This window comes from Pteropus medius, unplaced genomic scaffold (genome assembly GCF_902729225.1).
Source record: "Pteropus medius unplaced genomic scaffold, Ma_sr-lr_union100, whole genome shotgun sequence".
NCBI classification, from domain to species: domain Eukaryota; kingdom Metazoa; phylum Chordata; class Mammalia; order Chiroptera; family Pteropodidae; genus Pteropus; species Pteropus medius.
The window spans coordinates 28,224,143-28,244,280 of NW_024349802.1; the positions used below are offsets into that span (position 1 = coordinate 28,224,143).

Here is a 20,138-nt window from a genome sequence, read left to right on the forward strand (position 1 = left end):
GAAAAGTACTGTGTTTCTGTGCCATTTTGGTATTTGAAAGGTGATAGATTAACTGAGAAGTTGAATTAAGCAAGAAAATACTTTTATTACACTTACAAAGTTTTACAACTATAAAACAACTCTTGGGATATAAATCAACATCCTCAGACCAGTATTTAAGGTAATCATGCCAAAGATCTAATTACAGCATCAATATAAAAACAAACAAACAAACAAATAAAACATCATTATGAATGTCTAACCAAGCCTCCAAAGAACCTCTGGTTAGCCAAATTGAGTTTGAAGTAATATTTTATGTCTACCAATCACTACCTGGCCTTTCAAAAATGGTTCAAATTCCTTTTATTACTGCTGGAAATAAGGTGGAAGAAAATCCACATAAGAAATAGGAATCAGATCTGATACAAATCAGATTTCAGGATAAAATTCATTCTCTTCCTAGGTTAATCCTTCCACTCCACACTCCCTGTTATCACTTCCATCCAAATTGAGAGGCATCCCAAATTACATTTCCTGTTGTTCCAGAGGGTGGCCGTTGTCAGCCTAGGCCTGAGAACAGAGCAGAATCAAGTCCCAACTGACGTACACTGATGAGAAAATATTATCTACTTAATTATTATTTGTTATTTGTATCAAAACCAATTGTCTATCATTGTTTTTGTTTGTTTGTTTGTTTGTTTTTAGGCCAGGCAATCCTTGGTTGACCTCACAGATTACAAGGACCTTGTCAGTTTACAATCCCTTATTTTTTTTATTTTTTACACCTACAGCACCTGTTCTTCCTAGGTGGTCTCCCATTCAAGTCCTAACCAGGCCTGACCCTGCTTAGCTTCCGAGATCAGACAGGAACGGGCTTGTTCAGGGTGGCATGGCCATAGTCATTGTTTTTTTTGTTTTTTTGGTTTTTTTTAATATGAAAGCTACAGGAATCCTAAAATGATATATAATTTTAAGATAAACAGATCTAAATTTAGAAATAATAAAAATACTAGATTAATTTTAAATTAGTATTTATATAACTTCAAGTTATGGGAGACTTCTAAAGCAAGATAAGAAACTGAAAATTTTACATAAGCAAAGAAAAATGCATATGCATTTATGAAAAATTCAAAATGTTATAATAAAATTTGTCATAAAAGAAGTCAACAAAGTCAAAGTTAATAAAAAAGTCAAAAGACAAGCAATAGGAAAGTGTGTGTAATTTAAAAGAAAAGTGGTTAATAATCTAAGTATTCAAAAGAACCCCTAAAAATGACAACAAAAATGCAATGGAGAAATGCCCAATAAATACAAACAGGCTAATCATAGGAAAGCAAACATTTTCAACCTGATCAATGGTCAGGATATTATAAATTACAATAAAGAGTTATTATTGTGCTCATAAAATTAGCAAAATTTAATAAGATTTGTAACCTATACTACTAGATGAGAAGATAAATTGATACAGTAATCTGGTATTTTAAAAAATGAAATAGCTTTTGATTCAAAAATGTTTGTTTATGGCAACATTATAGTAGCGAAACCCTGGAGATAATATGAATGTCCATTAGTATAAAAAAAGTTGAATAAAAATTGTGCCTCTAGTCTTGAAATCACTATGTAGCTATTAAGAAGAGTGGATTAGGCCTATTATCACTGATTTATAGAGATGCTCATGATATGCAGTTTAGTGAAAAACACAAGCTGCAGAGTCACATGAATACCTGGTCTTGAATGTCCTCACTCTTGAATGTCCTCACCTCCTTGCCTTTGACTTGCTTTCCTCCTCTTAATTGCAAGCCATTTCTTACCATGTATCTTGTCTAATTCTTATATATTCTTAAATATGCAGCAGAAGCCTCAGCTTATCAGGGAATCTAAACTGATCAACCCAGGTGGGATAAGTCTCTGCCAAGTTAACCTGAGCAGACCTCAGTCATGGCCATTTATTCAATTTGTGCTTTCTCACAGACTACAACTCTTTGAAGCCAGAAACTACATATTGTTATATCAACATTCTCAGCATGTGAGTTAGATATAATATCTGACATAGGGGTGATTTATCAAACTTCGTTGAATGGTTAAAAAGTAATGTTCCAGCCATGTCTCAAAAGTTAATGCTTAAATTAGTAGTAGCGAAATATTAGAATTAGATGAAACATTACCAAAAACTGAAGAGCGTCATCTGCTAGGTGCCTTCATATGGAAGCAGTAGTATCTAGCTTAAGGGTTATCAGATCCCAAATACATATGCGCACCAACATTGGCTAAAGAAAAAAGTTTTTTTGAAACTTTCCATAAGGTGCAGAATTTTTCAGATTGTGTAAATAGCAATTCTTATGCTTGCTTAAGTTTGGGCACTACTGGATTACACAAAAGGAAGGAATGAAATGTCCACATGAAGATGTCTGGGTGTGCAAACCACACTGCCTTTGACGTAATGATCAAATTCCTTACACTGTCCTCTGATGAGTGGAAAAGTGAAAATGATTCCACTTGCTTATGACTTTTCTCCATTCTGTTTTAATTTTAGGTCTTTGAAGTTTGAATTTGTCTTAACTTTTTTTGTTTTTCTGATCAATATCTTGCCCCATCTATGATCAATTTGCAGGAAAAGCCATAGAGCTTAGTAATTAAGAGTTTAAGTTTTGAAGTTAGAAAGACCAAGGATAGAATCTTGGCTTAGCATTTATGAGCCATCTGAATTTGAACAGGTGACATAATCTCTTTAGCCTCAGTTGCCTTGACTGTGCAATTGGAATTATAATATTAGAAAGTCCCTTATAGACTGTTATAGGTATTGATAGATAAAATATGAAAAATGCTAAATGTGTTCCTATGCAAATTATTTCATTCATGTTACTTTTGTTATTATTACTAACAAATTTCGTCACATCTAAAAAGCATGTTTTCTCACAACTTATCTCTGAAATCAATCAGGATGCATCTTACAATTGGTGGCATCTTGTAATTTTAGTTGTGGAGTGATATATAAATCAGGAAACAACTTAACAATAGATTACGCCTTAGGGTTAAAGAAACAGGTTATTATAAAGACCAGTAACAAGATTCTGGGTGGAGCTGCCTTGAGCAATAATAAGTCATGGTGAACAGGGCCATTTTGCCTTCCTACAGCAGTGATATCATAACCTTGCTCATCTCTCCTTCCCAGTACTTCTACTATTAAAACTCAGAGCCTCAGCTGTTTCCTGGAGACCTTTGAAAATGTCTTTTCCAGTATTATAATGAGCTAGGGCGATATTCTAAACAAGGAGGTCTTAAATCTTAACTAAAAGCACTCTAACAAGGAAGGCTGGCCACTTTGCTATTGACTCATGCTTAACATCACTATGACAACTTCTGGGAGCTCCTTCTGATCCCCCGTTCAGACTGTGAGCATAGTCAAAGCCTCTTCCTCCCCTTTGTCGCTACCATCTATACCATACACAGCTGCCTTTCTCCAAATCCTTCAAGTACCTGAAGCCCCTAACTGACATATTTGAGGTTCTCACTAGCATTTAGCTCATTCTCATCCTCTGCATTGTCCCCACAGGCAATCCTCTTGAATTTTCCCATTACCAAAATGACAAGAGGCAACACAAACCAACTTCATGACAACACCTGGCCTTATAAATGGTGTGCATCTGTGTTGTTCTAAAAGTCCATCATTAAGCTTTGTAACCGTGCCATTAAGGTTGTTTCTCTTAATGTTCAGTTTTGAAAATCCAAGTGCTTCAAAGTAAAAGGGATCATTTGAGCCCATAGGCTTCATGAGCATGGAAATAAGTGTGATTTGGTAGGTCGTTTGGTGGCCTCAAATTCTCTGTTGAATCTAGGCTGATATTCTGACTAGTTTTGAGCAATAGAATATGAAGAAATGATGCTATGCAAATTCTAGAGGCAGGGCTTCAAGAGGATTTGCAGCTTTTATATATCCTCATGTGGAAGGCTGCCGCTGAGCTCACCATACCATGGAGAAGCCTGGGATGTGAAGAGAGAGGCCTCGCTATTCCAACTGTCTCAGATGAGGCCAGACCCCTATCTATCCACCAGCTAAACACAGCTGCGTGGGTCAGCCTAGGTGAGACCAGCAAAACATCCTCACAGCCAACCCACCATATTTGCTAGACATAATAAATAATTGTTTTTTGAAGACATTATTTGGAGTGGTTTTTACACAACAGAAGGCGACTGAAAAAAGCCAAAGGCTTTTAACAGGCATTTCTCTGAATTAGAGACTGAAAGAAAGAGGCCTGTAGGAAGATATCTGACAATGAAACATAAAAAAATTTTTCATGTAACTTTTTTTTAACTTTTGTTTCTGTCACTCCAATGTTTGCAACATGTGAAAGACTTTATGCTTTATAGAGCTATAAAGATAAACAGTTTGAAGTTTTTACAACTCTTTCATAAAATCATCACAAAATACTCTTCAAACAAGTCTCATGTCCCTATTTATGATTTTTCATGCTACGACAAATGAAAGCGAGAAGGTTAGCTCCAGGAGTGGGAAGTGGAAGAAGCCTAGAATACTTCTGGATCATATCCTGATTTCTGCCACTCTCAGATATTTAAGATGGGGCAGATCTAGAGCAGGATCAGCCAACTATGGCCCAGGGGCCAAGTCTGCCCACCATATGTTTGCATGTCTGTGAGCTAAGAATAGTTTTTCATTTCAAATGGTCAATAGAGAAAATCAAAAGAATCATAATATTTCATATGTGGAAGTTATATGAAATTCAAATTTCAGTGTCCATAAACCAAGTTTTATGGGAACATTGCAATGCTCTTTTGTAGACATATTATCTATGGCTACTTTTTCACTCCAGCTGCACAATTGAATAGTGGTAGAGACATGTACATAAAACCTAAAGTGCTTTACTCTCTGATTCTTTTCAAAAAAAGTTTGCCTATTCTCGGTCTATAATGCAGACTTGAATGTTTTCTTTTTAGGTTGCTGTAATGTGTTATGTCTTCATGGCAGTATCTGTGAACCTATAAATAAAGACACCCAGCTGACTTTTTCTACCCACAGTTTTCCCACCTTGTTGGTCTAATGTGGAGAAATATAAAGGTGTTTAAGTCCTAAATTTGGTTAGAGGAATAGATGAGGGGAGGAGAGAGCAAGAGAACACGGAGCAAGTGTTTGATGATAACGATTAAAGAAGTGACTCTAAAAACTCCATATTTATGTTTCTATCTTGGTATCTCTTCTAAATAACATTTTTGTTTATAGAGCAAAGCTATTTTTGAAGGGCTGAGATAGCAAATGAATAACAGCATTAGCCCTCAAAAATGACTTTTTTATTTTCTGTTTGCTTCCATCATTAGCAATTAAAAGTTCTTCAAAAGATCTTGTGACCATGTTGCTAATAAATAAATATATGAGTGAAAAAACTGAATGCATTTTTCTCACCTGGCTGACCTTTAAAGGTTTCAAGACATCTATAGACTTCACCTCCTTTCCACCCTCATTCAAAATGTACTCCTAAAGCACCTTTGATTTCCATTAAAATCCTATTCAGAATCTATTAATGTACTTTGCTTTTATAACAGTTAAGGGATTATGGAATATAATCTCAGGATACCAAATTGACAGGAACATTTTTTAGGGGAACAATTGTTACCAGAATATTTTATTTTTTTCTGGAAATGACACACCATTACTTATGAATGGAAGAAGGGGAAACAAGTTCTCTTTCCCTGTAATAATATAGTTTCAAGTATAATTTCTGGTTTAATTCCCAAATAACACATAAAACCCCTCATTTAGGCTGCATGGTTTAATTCCCAAATAACACATAAAACCCCTCGTTTAGGCTACGTGCCTCTTTCCTCATATTTTTTAACTTTTCCTATTAGACTATATGCTAATATTTATTACTTGTGTCTTTTACCTTAGTGAACATATGTACTTAGCTTAGGTATTTTTTAAAAAATAATCTCACTTTGATCCACTTTGCAAATCACATTGTTTACCACATTCCAGAGAGCACTAAGAATATTTTAGCTGGGAACATTATCCAGTTGGAGAATTTTAGAGGCAACATATGCTATTATAACAACTTTCTGTGGGGAAAACTTGTTCTAAGCAAATTTTGCAATGAAAGATCATAAGCCATTTGCTATACAGTTGCACAGAATCTATTTAGTGCTAAGAACGTCATCTCTTTTTACTTCTTTTCCCCAAACCTAAGAAAACATATACAAAATATAAATATTCCCACTACTTTTTATCTTTCCTTCCTTAGCTGTTGCGAATCCCTTGTTTTCTAGTCAGGTCTTACACATGACAGTACCTTCATTAGATTTGAATTTAAATAATAACTAAATTGCAGTAATTAAGTGTTTATTTAGAGCCATAATTATATGCCAGTGAATAAGTAGATTTATTTAGGGCCAGAACTGTGCCTAGCATTGCCAGGACAATCTATCACTTAGAGTACATGCAAGTAAAATAAAATATAATGCAAAATTGACTTTGAAAAATGAAGCTTTTTATTGGCTTGCTTACATGGGACTACAAAGGTAGGCTGAAGCTCGGTGTTGGCTGATTCAAACGATCAATGATAGAATAATCAACCATCTCACCATAGTGTAGTCCAAAGTGTCACCTTCATCCTATAATGTCTAGGATGGCAACAGTAGCATTCTTCCTTATTCCTATTGGGTAGAAGAAAGAGAACTATCTAGACCCTTTCCCAGATAAGCAAAAAACAACTTTCTAAGAAGCCCTCCATAAATGGGTCCTTTGGGTCTCATTGGTGAAATCACGGCACATGTTTATTCCTCAGTCAGTCCTTTGTGAAGAAGATGGGGTTTCGGTGCTTAGATTTGGAGCTCAAGATGAGGAAATAATATCAGCTCTGAGTCTTACAGTCTTTTGGCTATTTGAACATAGCGTACTTCAGAAAAGAAAGATAAAGGAAGAGATGTAGAGTAACTAAACATCAATATCCAGTTCAGCCAGCTGTTTGTAAAATGCAATTTTAATGTTATAGAACAACTTCATCCTTCTTTCCTTTATTGTCTTTTTATTTTGTTGTTGTGACTATCAAAGATCGCAATTAGATAAAAGTTTTTGCATGCATTCATCTCAACACCACAAAAGTAATTCTAAAATGACTTTTTCATATTTTCAATTGACTAACTCCTCCAAAATAACCCTATTTCTTACATATAATTATTTAAAGGACTACTGGCTAACATACAGAAATGCCTACAATTATTGAATGCTTCCCATGAGTGGTCTGGACTTTTAACTCAAACACATACTTTTAAGCCAGTGATTAAATAGGAGGTAGATAGTATTTTCCTATTTTACAAATTAGCCAGCTAAGAGCTAGAAAGCCTAAGGGACTTGCCTGAAGCCATGCATTTACTAGGTTGCAGAGCTCAGAGTTCCCAAGTCTTTTGGTTCCTAAATCCTGATTTTCTATGCTATTTTGTCTCCTGAAGTTGTTGTTACAAACTACTGCAAACTGAGCGTATTAAAACAAGAGAAATTTATTCTTCCACAGTTCTGGAGGCCAGAAATCCAAAATCAAGGGGTCTATGGGGACATACTCTCTCTGCAAGATCTGGAGCAGAATCCGTTCCTTGCCTCTTCCAGCTTCTGGCTGTTTTGACATTCCTTGACTTGTGGTCACGTTTCTCTCTGCTCCATCTTCACATCACTCCTCCACTGTGTATAGTGTTGAACTTCTCTCTGTTTTCTCTTATAAGGATACATGCGATTGCACATACAATTTACAGCCTACCTGGATAATCCAGGATAAATTTCTCCTCTCGAGATCCTTAATTTAATCACATCTTTTGCCATATAAATTCATATACACTCTTTTGCCATATAAGGTAATAATCACAGGTGTCAGAGACGAGGAGATGGACATATCATCGGGGCTAACTTTCAGCCTATTAGAGATGCCAGGCTAGAAATCTGATTTTAAAAAAATTCAATTACGGAGGATCCTGTCCATATTGATCTCTGCTGTGTTCCTAGTATCCAATACAACATAATGCCTGGCATAAAATGTACTCAATATTATTTGCTAAATGGATGAATGGATAAACGCTTCAGGATATGGAAGTGGAAAGTATCTTAATACTGGTAGGATGTGCCTTACCATTGAAAAGAAGTTGTGGATGAAGAACGTAGCTAAGTGAGATTGACTTTATATTCAGATCTTCTCATTGAAAAAGTTTTTAACCACAAGGGTACCCTTAACATGAAGTCAGAGAAATAACTGAGTATCTGTTTCCATGACTTTTCCTTATTATGGGTGAGAAACAGAAGAAGACATGAAAGGGAGCAGGGAAACTCATAGAATCAGATCATCAAGTTTAAAAGGACTTGAAATGTTGTCTAGTCCAATTTCTCACTTAGCAACAAATGATCACACTTGTGAAACACCGAGCACTTACATTGAAATGTCCTGGTGCTGAGGATAACATCACCTGACTGTTCGACCCATTTTATCATTGGGCTGACCCAGGACGGTAAAGGTGAATAACACAAATTTCAAAAGTATGTGGCCAGTTGCATAGGGCAGTGTCTGGGTCAGCTGTAATTTCTAAATTTGGGGAGAGTCTCCTAGCAAAGGGAGAGCAACTTCTCATCTTGTAAATTTCTGTGATCATGAGAGGTTACTTGCTTTTTTGATCCATAATCATTCAAAGCAATCTATTAACTTGAAGATAATTTCTACTCAGAAGTAGATAGCAAGCACTAGTGATTTTCAAATTATTTGTTGAAAACACTGTTTATTATTTATCATAAAATCCTGACAGAATTTGAATGAGTCTAACATATAAAATGCTAAAAGGCATTTGAGTTAATTTGCTGTAAGATTTGTTACATTAAAGAAAAGTTTTGTAATTATTTTTCATGTCTTTACTGAATCATTTTTAAGTGAAAGTAGATGTGAAGAAAAAAGAATCAAATAAGATGTGATTTATTAACATATTCAGTATTGTCAAATTTAATAAAAAGGAAAAATTCAAATATATGCACTTCGAGAAGACAATACAGAAATAAGCAAAAGATAAATTATTTAACATCACTATACAAAATACATTGGGTTGATTTTTAATGTTTTTATGGATAAATCTGGAAAGATGATATCCATGTTAGTTAAAGGGATACTGCATTTTACTGTCAAAAATCATTTTAAAAGCATATTTCTTAGCCCATTTCTCACTAAGTGTTTAAGTATAAACATGTATATGTAAGGTTCTTTTAATGTTTTCAAGCTATAGGTTATTTTGGTATGAACACAAAGTTATGGAATATTAAATATATTATCAGGATAACATAGTTGAAATTCTTTGTTGTGAAACCCAGCTAAAAATCCAGAACTGATCAGATTTAGTTGTCCAACTCCAGTATTGAATCCATGGCCTGTGATGGAGTCCTGGGCACATTTATATCCCACGAAGGGAAAGCAAGTGGTCAGAAGAGTGGGAAGTTTTCAAATGTCTCTGCTACCAAAGTATGTGTTCATAGATAAAATGGGGTTAATTTGAACCAGATTGAAGCTCAGTAAATATTTATGGAATAAATTAGTAGCTAAGTGGGATTGGATGACCTCTAAATTGAGTGTAGAAAGGTCTGGGTTTAAGTTCAAATACTACCGCTAACTTGTAACTGATGTTTTCTAATTCCCAGTCCAGGCTCATCCATCAAGAACAGTTTGCCAGTGAATCAATTAACTATAAAAGGAAGAAAAGAATATTTTTTAAAACTACATAATACTTTTGAGTACCAACTATGTCTCTGTCACATGACTTTTATACAGATTTTCCTTTTTATCATAGCGTCCAGTGAGGTAAATATGATTTCTGCTTCTCTCCACCACAACTAAGATTAATCCCAGAAGAGTCTGGAATGCTTAAATTTTGAAGGAAATGATAGAACCTAAGAGAAAGGGCATTGCAGGTAGCAAAGAAGAGGGACTTTTTAAGTAAAATGTTTTTACACAGTTATTGAATTGTGCCTCTAAAAACAACCTTGAGTGTTGATTTGTTTTGAAAAGAAATGTCAAGAAAACATTTCCTTTCATGCTTAGATTCTGGTCTCACTGTATACATAAATTTTGAAGTACTGGAATCTGACTCGTTTATTTTTATAAAACTTTACTCTTAAAACCCAAATACTAGTTTTTTAACAGAATATTTTATATACCAGCTTTTAAAGTGAACTTATGACATGACAGTCTCCAAATGAACTTGGGTGAATAAATTAGACCAATTGCATGAATATTTTCCTCCAGACACATACCAGGATTTCTGTCTATCCCAAGGCAGTGGCAAATATGGACATGTTTATTTTTTTCCCCCCAAAAGTACAAGGTTTCTTTGTATACTGCAAGAAAAATTTCCAGACATAAACATTTGCTAAAGGAAGGAAATCACAAACATGGAACACCTACTTAAAAATTTCAGGCATATTCCACAAGTCTACTAATAAGATAGTCTGAGCAAGATGTTGGCTAGAGTTTGCCTCATCTTGGACAGACAAGGGCAGAGAAGTGAAGAAGGAAAGCAAACATTGAGTAAGAATGGCTAAGCAAATACAATTTTGGCTACAGAATTGAGTTGACTTCAACCATCACTACAAATTACACATAGAGTCTTTTCCCAGTGTAGTCAAGACGTTATCAACTGAGATGATTATAAGTAGCTTTATATCAAAGAAATGTAAGTGTAAAGCCTAGGATTCCCTAGAGATGGTGACAGCCATGTCAACACTGCTAAAATAACAGATCAATCCAATCCATTCGGCGAAACAGCTGGTCAAGTCAGTTAAACAAATAATAATCAAATCAGCTGCCAGACCAAATGAACTAGAAAACAATCCCCAAATACTCATGCCTGTTGTGTATGTACATAGTAACACAGTGTCAGTTTGGTGAATATAAAGATTGCATTTTTGCTAGAGTAGTTAGAGGCTTGCATGCAAATCTTTTCGGAGCTATTCTAAAATATATTCCAATAACTTCTCAGCATCTTCCCCCACAAAAACCCTAATCTAAGACATTATCGCATTGTACCTGGGTTATGGCAGCTGCTACTCCCAATCCAACTCCCTGCCGCCAACATGATCCTCTTTAGTCCATACTTTAAAGCAACAGCCAAGGTGATCTCAAAGGATAAACTATATGTCATGCCTTCTCATTGATCAAAATTCTCCTTTGCTTCCCCCTCTAATATGGATAAAATTCAAGCTTTTTACCATGATTTACAGAGACCTACCTGATCAGAGCACAGCCTTGCTTTCTGATTGTGTCTCTATTCATGCTCACCTTAAGCCACTACCATGGCCGTTTTCTGCCCTAAAACCAAGTTTGTTACTATTGCTGTGCCTTTGCACTTGCTGTTTCTTTCATTTGGAAAGCTCTTTATCCCCTTCTCATCATTTAGGCCCCAAGACTCATATGTCATATGCTTTCTCTGACCTCCTCAGATAAAATAGTCTCTCCTTTTATATCCAATTACTCACTCTCCTGTTATCTCTTTAAGGTTTTTCATAGTATATATTTATTCCTGAAATTTTGTAATTTATTGATTTGGTTGCATCTTTATTGTCTATCCCCAGAAGGTAAGTTTCATGAGAGCAGATACTTAGTGTGGCAGACAGAATACTGTCTAACTCCACAGATGTTGACATCCAAATATTTACATCCTAAACTATAAATGTGTTTCTTTACATGGCAAAAGGTGCTTTGAAGACAAGATTCAGTTAAAGACCCTTGAGATTGATAAAATTTTTCTAGATTATCCAAGTGGACCAAGTATAATCGCAAGAGCCCTTATAAGAAGGAGATAAGGGGTCCACATCAGTAAAAGGCGATGTAAGAAGAGAACCAGAGCGTGACGTGATGTACTTTGGAGATGTAGAAAGGGACAATGAGTAAAGAATGTGAGTAAAGCCTCTAGAAACCAGGAAGGGCAAGGAAATTATATTCCCTATAGTCTCCAGAAGGAGTGCACCTTGACAACACCTTTAATTTAGTCCAATGAGACTAATTTCAGATCTCTGACTTTCATAATAATATAATAAATTTAATATAATAAATTTGTATTATTATAAGCCTCTAAGTTAGTGGTAACTTGTTAGGGTAGTAATGAGAAATTAATACATATATTTATTTGTTCCCTACTGAATCCATCCTGTACATACCTGTCTCACACATGTAAATAGTTAAGAAATATTTCTAAAACAAACAGATAGTAAATCATGTACCAAAATTTCCTTACGGGGAGACATGAATGCTAAATTGACTTGGACTGTATATGAGTATGAATATAGTTATGAGCCCCATTGATTTTAAAAAGCCATAAAATTTACCACATTCTCTTTTGCTTATTTTTCTAATAGACAATAAAATATAATAAAATATATGTTGATTAGATATCATTCAGAAGAAGTCTAAAATATGACCCCTGCCAGCTTCAAGTTTTCTTGAAAGTTGCCTGTGAACTATTTGATTTTTTTTTGAAACTGACCTTCAGAGTTAGCATGTGCATGATGAATATATGTGATGATAAGGCCACAAACTTCTCAGCACCAATGATCATATTTGTTTAAAGGGAATGTTTTGTGGAAGAAATATGGCTCTGGATTTTAGAAATTATAACCAACCCTGGTATGCATAGATTTTTTCTTTTGTAAAATATGTAGTGTTCGTTTATGGCTTATTTATGATTAGTTTTTGACATGCTATTTCCATGGGCTTAGTTGTAAGTACAGAGTAGGAAAGTTAGAGGGAAAAGCTAATCAGAAGGAAATGCATAAACCGTAAGTCAAGGTTTTCTTAATATTCAATACTTCTGACTCATAATGGCATTTATCCAGGTAAATAAGCTGAAGATTAATTGCCCTCAATATGTTGAGCCTTTTACCAATATTCTGAATGTAGAAAGAAACATATGCTACAAATTCAGTGTGTTTCTTTCTGCACTATATGTTTAACTAGTAACAGGCAAACTTCAAAAGGGTCAGAAATTGCATTTGAATGAAGAGCCAAATGTCATGCACATTTTGAAGACTTTTTTCCTAGAGTTGTAACTTCTCAAAGAATTAATCTTTTTGTAATTTGTCATCCTCTAGCATTCCAAGAATAATTGTAATGCTTCAAAATTGAGGCACTCCAGTGTATTAATATAAGGAGACTGTGGTGTGATTTCTGATCTCCTTTCTATATGAAATCTGGATGAAGTATAGACTACCTAGTATGTGAATTTAGTTCAAGTGATTTTATTGATCTAGTGTAGCATGTGGCATCTAGAGACATGAGTAAAGTTAAACCAGGCACCTCTTATAAAGGGCGCTGCTTGTCCACAAGTGCCAGTTGATCTCTTAAAAACTATTTGAAGGAGTCCTTATAAGTCAAGACTCTGAAGCCTGTAAGAGACCTACAATGATCCATCTTAATGTAGTAAATATATATAGAGAAATGCATATACATATATACACACATATATGAGTTTATGCATAGTTTGCCTATCACCTGATTTAAAGATGCATTAATATCAAATAAACAGTATTCAGAGAGGTTGTCGTATTGATTTCAAATCTCTTAATGAAGAACTGCCAATCCATGAGTGTGGCTTAAGAGTTATGGATAGAGGTGACAGACGCTAACAAGAATTGAATACTTACAATGTGTCAATGTTCAAAGCATGTGTCACTTGTATTATCATATGATAACCATATGAAAGGGGTATTACTAGAATCCTCACTTCAGAAATACAGAAATAGGCACAGAGATATTGGATTGATAAAAGCTATACAGTTGAGCAGATGGCAGAGCCAGTCTCTCTGCTCAAGTACTTTGACCTTGAAACCCGTACTGATCACTGTTTCATTCAGGTGCATTCAGTAGAGGACTACCTCTACTGATGTCCTGCAGGAGAGTTTTCTGTCCATTTCCTGGTTGTTAATAACCTCCCATTATTTCTCTGTTTATTCTATTGCAGAGAATTCTCTAGCTTTCTTTTGCAGTTGTGTAATGATCAGCAGAGTCTTCATTACTGTGTGAAACCTCCATCTATTTGTAAAATTGGAACTTAAGGAATGCAACTCTCACTCCCATTATAGTTCATGTTCTGCAAATTAGCTGTTGTGTCTGAATCCAACCTTGCTTATTTTTCTGTCTGTTTGAACAGTGACAGAAGTTACCTAGACCACCCATACATTCTAAGGAAAGGAGGTAACTTCCAAGTGAAGTGCTGTCTGAACCTTTTTCCTACCCCCGCCACCACCATTGTTTAGACAACAATAACTATATGGCTCTCTGTGTGCCCTATGAAATATTTCATCTGACTAGTGCCACCAAGTCAGAATTGTACCACTGGTATAAAGCTCCCAGCACTGAATGGGCCACTCTGCTGGAAACATAAGTAATATGTCACCTGGTCCAGTCTTTGGGTAACTCATAATCTGGTTGGGGGTGGCAGTAGATACTTTGGGTTTTCTACTCACCAAACATTCCCCTCTCCTATCTTCTTACTGGTAGAGTTGGCCTTCCATGATAAAAATTACAAAGGCTAGATATTTAGTTTCCCAGCTTCATTTGCTCATGAAATGATCATGTGACCTACTTTTTGGAAAAGAAACGTAAAGGAAATTCTGCTGCAGAGTTTTGTTTTGGGCTAATATAAAATGGTTAGCCAGTTCTAGTTTCATATTTTGTTTCTTGAAACTAAAAGCAATTTGACTGATATGATGAGACAAACCACAAACACTAGGAGTAATTTGAGAAGAATACAAAAAAGGGTGTACTCAAGTGGCAAAATTGTCTGGCAATAAATGCGGTAGGTAAGAAAAGCAATGATACATGAGTTTGATGCAAGCTTCATGGAGCTCATGCAGTTTTACTTGGATTTCAAGTTCCTTTTGACATTCCCATTAGGAGTGCTTGTCATTTTAGAGCAGTCTTTAAGGGGGAAAAATGTTATTTTTCTTGTTTGCATTGATAAATATATATTTATTAAGTATCAGCATGGGAAAATAGATGTAAATATCAGAAGAAATTTTTTCTTTGTGAATGATCTGTGTGGTACTGATACAAACTTTGAAACATCTCAAATAGACAGTGGGATCAATATTTAAATGATATGAGAATCTCTTACTTTCAGTAATCTGAATATATTAATTTCCTAAAAAGTACTTATACATAACATTTTTAATGAAAGCAATTTTGTTTGAAATGTCACATTATCATATTATAGTTACAATCAGCATATGGCACAAAGGGAGCAAGACGGCATTTCTCTGCCATTTCCTTATAGTGTAAAAGCAGCCACCAAGTCTTCTCAGCTAGGAATTTTAGAACTGAAATTGTTTTTTCTTTAAATTTTCTAAGTTATTTAGTAAGATGTTAAACTCTTCCATTTTCATCCATAGCTAATACTTTTTACCTACCGAAACTCACAGATTGGTAACACCACCAAGTGGAATTATTTGGGTTTCTATTCAGTTTTACCAAAATTCTGTGTTAAGATGTTTAAACAAATCTAGGCTATACATATAACTACATAACCATGTATATATATATATATAGATAGATAGATAGATAGATAGATAGATAGATAGATATACACATATAATATATAGTTATATATGTATATATACTTATATGATCAAGATATATAAGATATATAAGACCAGGTGAGGCGTACATATAGACATATGTATATGTAGTATGTATATGTGGATACATGCACATACATATGTGTATAATCTTTTGGCTTAAAGAAGAAAATTTTGTTTTTTATTGATTTTTATATACCAATAATTTTCCTAGGTATACATATTCTTACATTGTTGTACTCATATATATACACATATGTTGCCCCAACTGTTGTTTTTTATAAAAGCACTGTTGCTATGTAGTCTTTTTAATAAAAATTCTCAAAAGCGTAGATATTTTGTTTTGAATATAAAGTTAATTTAAACAATGTGAGGAGCGAGCCTTCCCTGTTTTGCTCAGTAGCCTCGAGGCCTCGGGTAGTGCACTGTACTGTGATATAATGAATTTTGAAAGAAGCCGTGTTTTAATTAGTCACCTTTTGTCATCTCCTTTCAGTTTTAGGTTTGCACAGATGGCCATGCTGTGTATGTGGAACTGACAGAAATGCACCATTTTGCATTACTAAAGCGCACAGTCTTTTATGCTTTTCTTCACAATTGCATTTTGTTTTCATGCATCATTAAATAGTGTAATAATTTAATGATTTCTCTATAACGTGATAACTTCACCTCAGGTTTGATGTACAGCTCTGCGTAATCCATTAACATAAATTGACTTTCAGTAAACCTAAGCAATAGAGACCCCTTGGGAATTACAGAGGCTGACTTTTTTTTTTTTTTTTCTGTTGCAACTTTATCTGACAATGTGGCGCAGTCAGCTTGGATCACATGTAGGTATTATGTGCTCCATTTGCATTTACTGGTGTGTTCTTTGGAAAACATGCCCTCTGTGGTTAAGGAGTTTTCTGCTCTGATATTGCTATTGAATTTTGTTTCACTGGTTGAGTTTTCTGGTTCACTTCTGGGATATTGCTATTGACTGTGTGCAAAATTATCTCCTTGGGCCAGAAAATTCATCTGAACATAGCAATGCTTGACTTCATCCCCAGAGAGAGTCCGATGAAAAGAGAAGTGAATTAAAACAAAATGTGTTCATATACTATGTACGCACAGTGTGTGTTCGGGGGCCTAAAAGGAGGCACAGTGGTGTTGGACATATCATGAATGTAAATAAAGTAAGTCAGTGTTTGGGATACAAATAGGAATTGCCAACATTTGGAAGATTTGGCTGCCGTGATTTAAACCTAAAGTAGCTCAAATTTGTATGTTACTAGTTTGTATAACATCAAGTTTGGTGTGAATAAGCAACTACATAAACTATGATGTTGACATTTTTACCTGCTTTTTAAATAGACAGTCTTTGAAGGTGTTTATCATTAATGCACATATATAAAGTATGGATGCAGTTTAAGTATGACAATATGTAGCTTGAAAAGTAGAAAATTACACTATATTTGAAGTCTCTTGTGTTACCCTTTTTGATTGCAAACTCCTCTTCTTGCTCCCTTCCCAGGTAACTACTATCCTGAATTTTGAGCAATCCATTTCCCTTCTTTTGTTTATTAGCTTTATATATATGTACATATCTCTAAACAGTATTTTATGCAGCTTTGCCTGCTTGCTTTTGATCTCTCTGTAAATGTAAGATCTCACATAAGTTCTTTTGTTGCTTGCTTTTTTTTAAGCAATGTTATGTTTTTGAAATTCATGTGTTGATGCATGTCACAAGAGTTCCTTCCTTTTCCTGCTTTATTTCAATCTATAAGTACACTACAATTTATTAAGTCATTTTAATAGAGCTATAATATTAGCTTGTTTCCAGAGTTTGCTCAGCTGATGACGCCACTGTCGACTTTCTTATAAAAATCATTCTTTGTAACTTCGCACGAATTTCTTTAAATTGTATACCTAGGAATAAAGTCACTGGGTTATAGGATACATGCATCTTTAACTTTTCTAGATATTGACAAATTGTTTTGCAAAATCATTGTACAAATTTACATGCCCACCAGCAAAGGATGAGGATACTTATAAATTCACCAACACTTATGTTTAGCCAGCTTTTTAATTTTGGACAACCTGGTGAACGTGCAATGGCATCACCTCATGATTTTAATTTACATTTTTCTGATTACCAATGAGGCTGAACCTCGTTTCACAAGCATGATGATGATTTTTATTTTATTTTCTGAAATGCTTATTCAAATCTTCTGCCAAATTTTCCATTGGGTTTATCAGCATTCTGATCTTATTTCTGATTTTAAAATGAATAGATTTTATATTTCATTATTAAATATAATGTTTGATGCAGATATTTTTGATTCTAAGCACCTCTTGTTGGTAAAAAAGAATTTTCTTAAATTTTTAGTAGGTTAGAGTTTGTTGTTTATCTTCTCATGGAAGCCTTTTTAAAAATTGTCAAATGCTTAGTAATTTTTCAATATTAGGATGATCATATGTATTTTTTACTTGAACTAACCTTGCACTATTGAGATAAAAAAATTATTTATGATAGTTAACAATTTTAAGTACTCTACTGGATTTGACTTACTCATCTTTTATTGAAGATTTTTTTCATTTAAGCTTATGAGTGAGACTGTCCTGCACTATAATTGCCTCATCGTATAAAATTACTTAGAAATTTTTCCATATAAAGTTTTATGTAAGGATAGAATTTTTTTTTTTGCCTCTTTTGAGAAACGGCCTTTATTAAATTTAAGAAATTTCCTTATATTTCTATTTAAAATTTTTTTTCTGAGGTTTTTTTTTTTGGCTTTATTGAAATAAAATAGACAGTTGCTCATATTTACATTGTACAAGTCAATGAGTTTCTTTTTCAATTATAGTTGGTATACAATAATATAATAATTTCAATTGTACAGCATAGTGATTATAGTTCTATATAACTCACAAAATGGTCACCCCACTAAATCTAGTACCCCTCATCCCTCTTACATATTTATTACCACATCGTAAACTTTTTTCTTTTGCTACACTTAATATCTCCATGTCTTTTCTGTAATTATCCATTTGTACTTAATCCCTTTTCCCTTTCGCATCGTCCCCATAACCCCTCTTCCATCTAGTAGCCCTCAAATATTCTCTGTATCTATGTGTTTGTTTCTGTTTTTGTTGTTTATTTTCTTCTTTATATTCCACATGTATGTGAAATCATGTGGTATTTGTCTTTCTCTACCTGACTTAATTTCATTCAGTGCAATATACCCTCTAGGTCCATCAAGACAATGTCTTTTTCCATCCTCTTCCTTGTAAGAATTTATAAACAATTGGAATTATCTATTCATTGAAGTTTGGTAGAATATCTCTGAGAAACCATCTGTGCCTGTTCAAATACTTTAAATTATTGATTTGATTTAGTTCATTGTGGTGAGTTTAGTGAGGTTTTTTATGTTTTCTTGATTGATTCCTAATACTGCTCATAGTACTATCCATTTCTAATACTGCTCACTTTTACTGTGCTTGAAAAGAATGTATATTCTATAATTTATATTCTACAAATATTAATATATCCATTAGATAAAGTATCTTAAATGTGTTACTCATATATTCTATTTTCCTACTGGTTTTTATGTGATTAATATATTATTACTAAAAGGTATATTTATATAATATAGCCCCATGTTATGATGATTCATTAATTTTTTCTGATAGTTGTTTAAAAATTTGCTTTCAGTTTTGAAGTAGTGTTATTTTATAGTATATAATTTGTTTCTTCCTGAAGAATTAGGTCTATTAGTATCATGTTGAACATTTTACTCTCTATTATTTTTTTTCCTTGAAGCATATTTTTTCTTACATTAATATAAAAACACCAAATTTTCTTTATGGTATTTGGATGGTATATATTTCCCATTGTTTTACTTTCAGACTTTTTGTTTATCTTGTCTTAGTTTTGAGTTTCTGTTAAAGAGCATATGACTTTTTGTCCCCAATCTTGCCTGATAATCTTTGTCTTTCAATTCTAGAGTTTAGTCTATTAACATTGATTGTGATTACTGATATATTTAAATTCATTTCTAACACCTTATAGTATGCTTTTTATTTATTCTGCTTCCTTATGTTTTTTTCCTTCTCTTTTTGACTTTCTTCTTGTTCTTTTTTTCTGTTTTATTTCTATTTTTAGTGGTTACTGGAAAACATTTAACAGCATATTTGTTATAACCAAGTGTAAATTTAAATATCTTTTCCATTCCAGAAAAATATAAGCCCCTTAGAACTTGTTAATGTCAATCACTTCCTAATAGCTTACATGCAGTTCTCTATCATAACTTTAGTTCTATTTTGTTTTATTTTTAATATGAAAAAATAAATTGATTTGTATTGCTTAATGTAATAACATTGGTTTAGATTCACCCCGAAAATCTTAATTTCTTTATTATGCCATCTTTAATCTTCCTCTTTCCTTCTAGCATTTTCTTCAACCTAAAATTACTTTTTCTATTAATGTAGAAAAATTTTAGATACATACAGAAAAGAAGAGAATTGTATAAAGATGCTCATCACCCAGCATATGGCCTGATAGAAGCCATATATCTTATTTCAG

At 33.9% G+C, this 20,138-nt stretch overlaps 1 pseudogene; it reads right to left on the bottom strand.

Annotated features, from left to right (window-relative positions):
- Nucleotides 1-761: 761 nt before the first annotated feature.
- Nucleotides 762-880, bottom strand: LOC120581828 (uncharacterized; annotated as a pseudogene).
- Between the last annotated feature and the right edge of the window lie 19,258 nt (nt 881-20,138).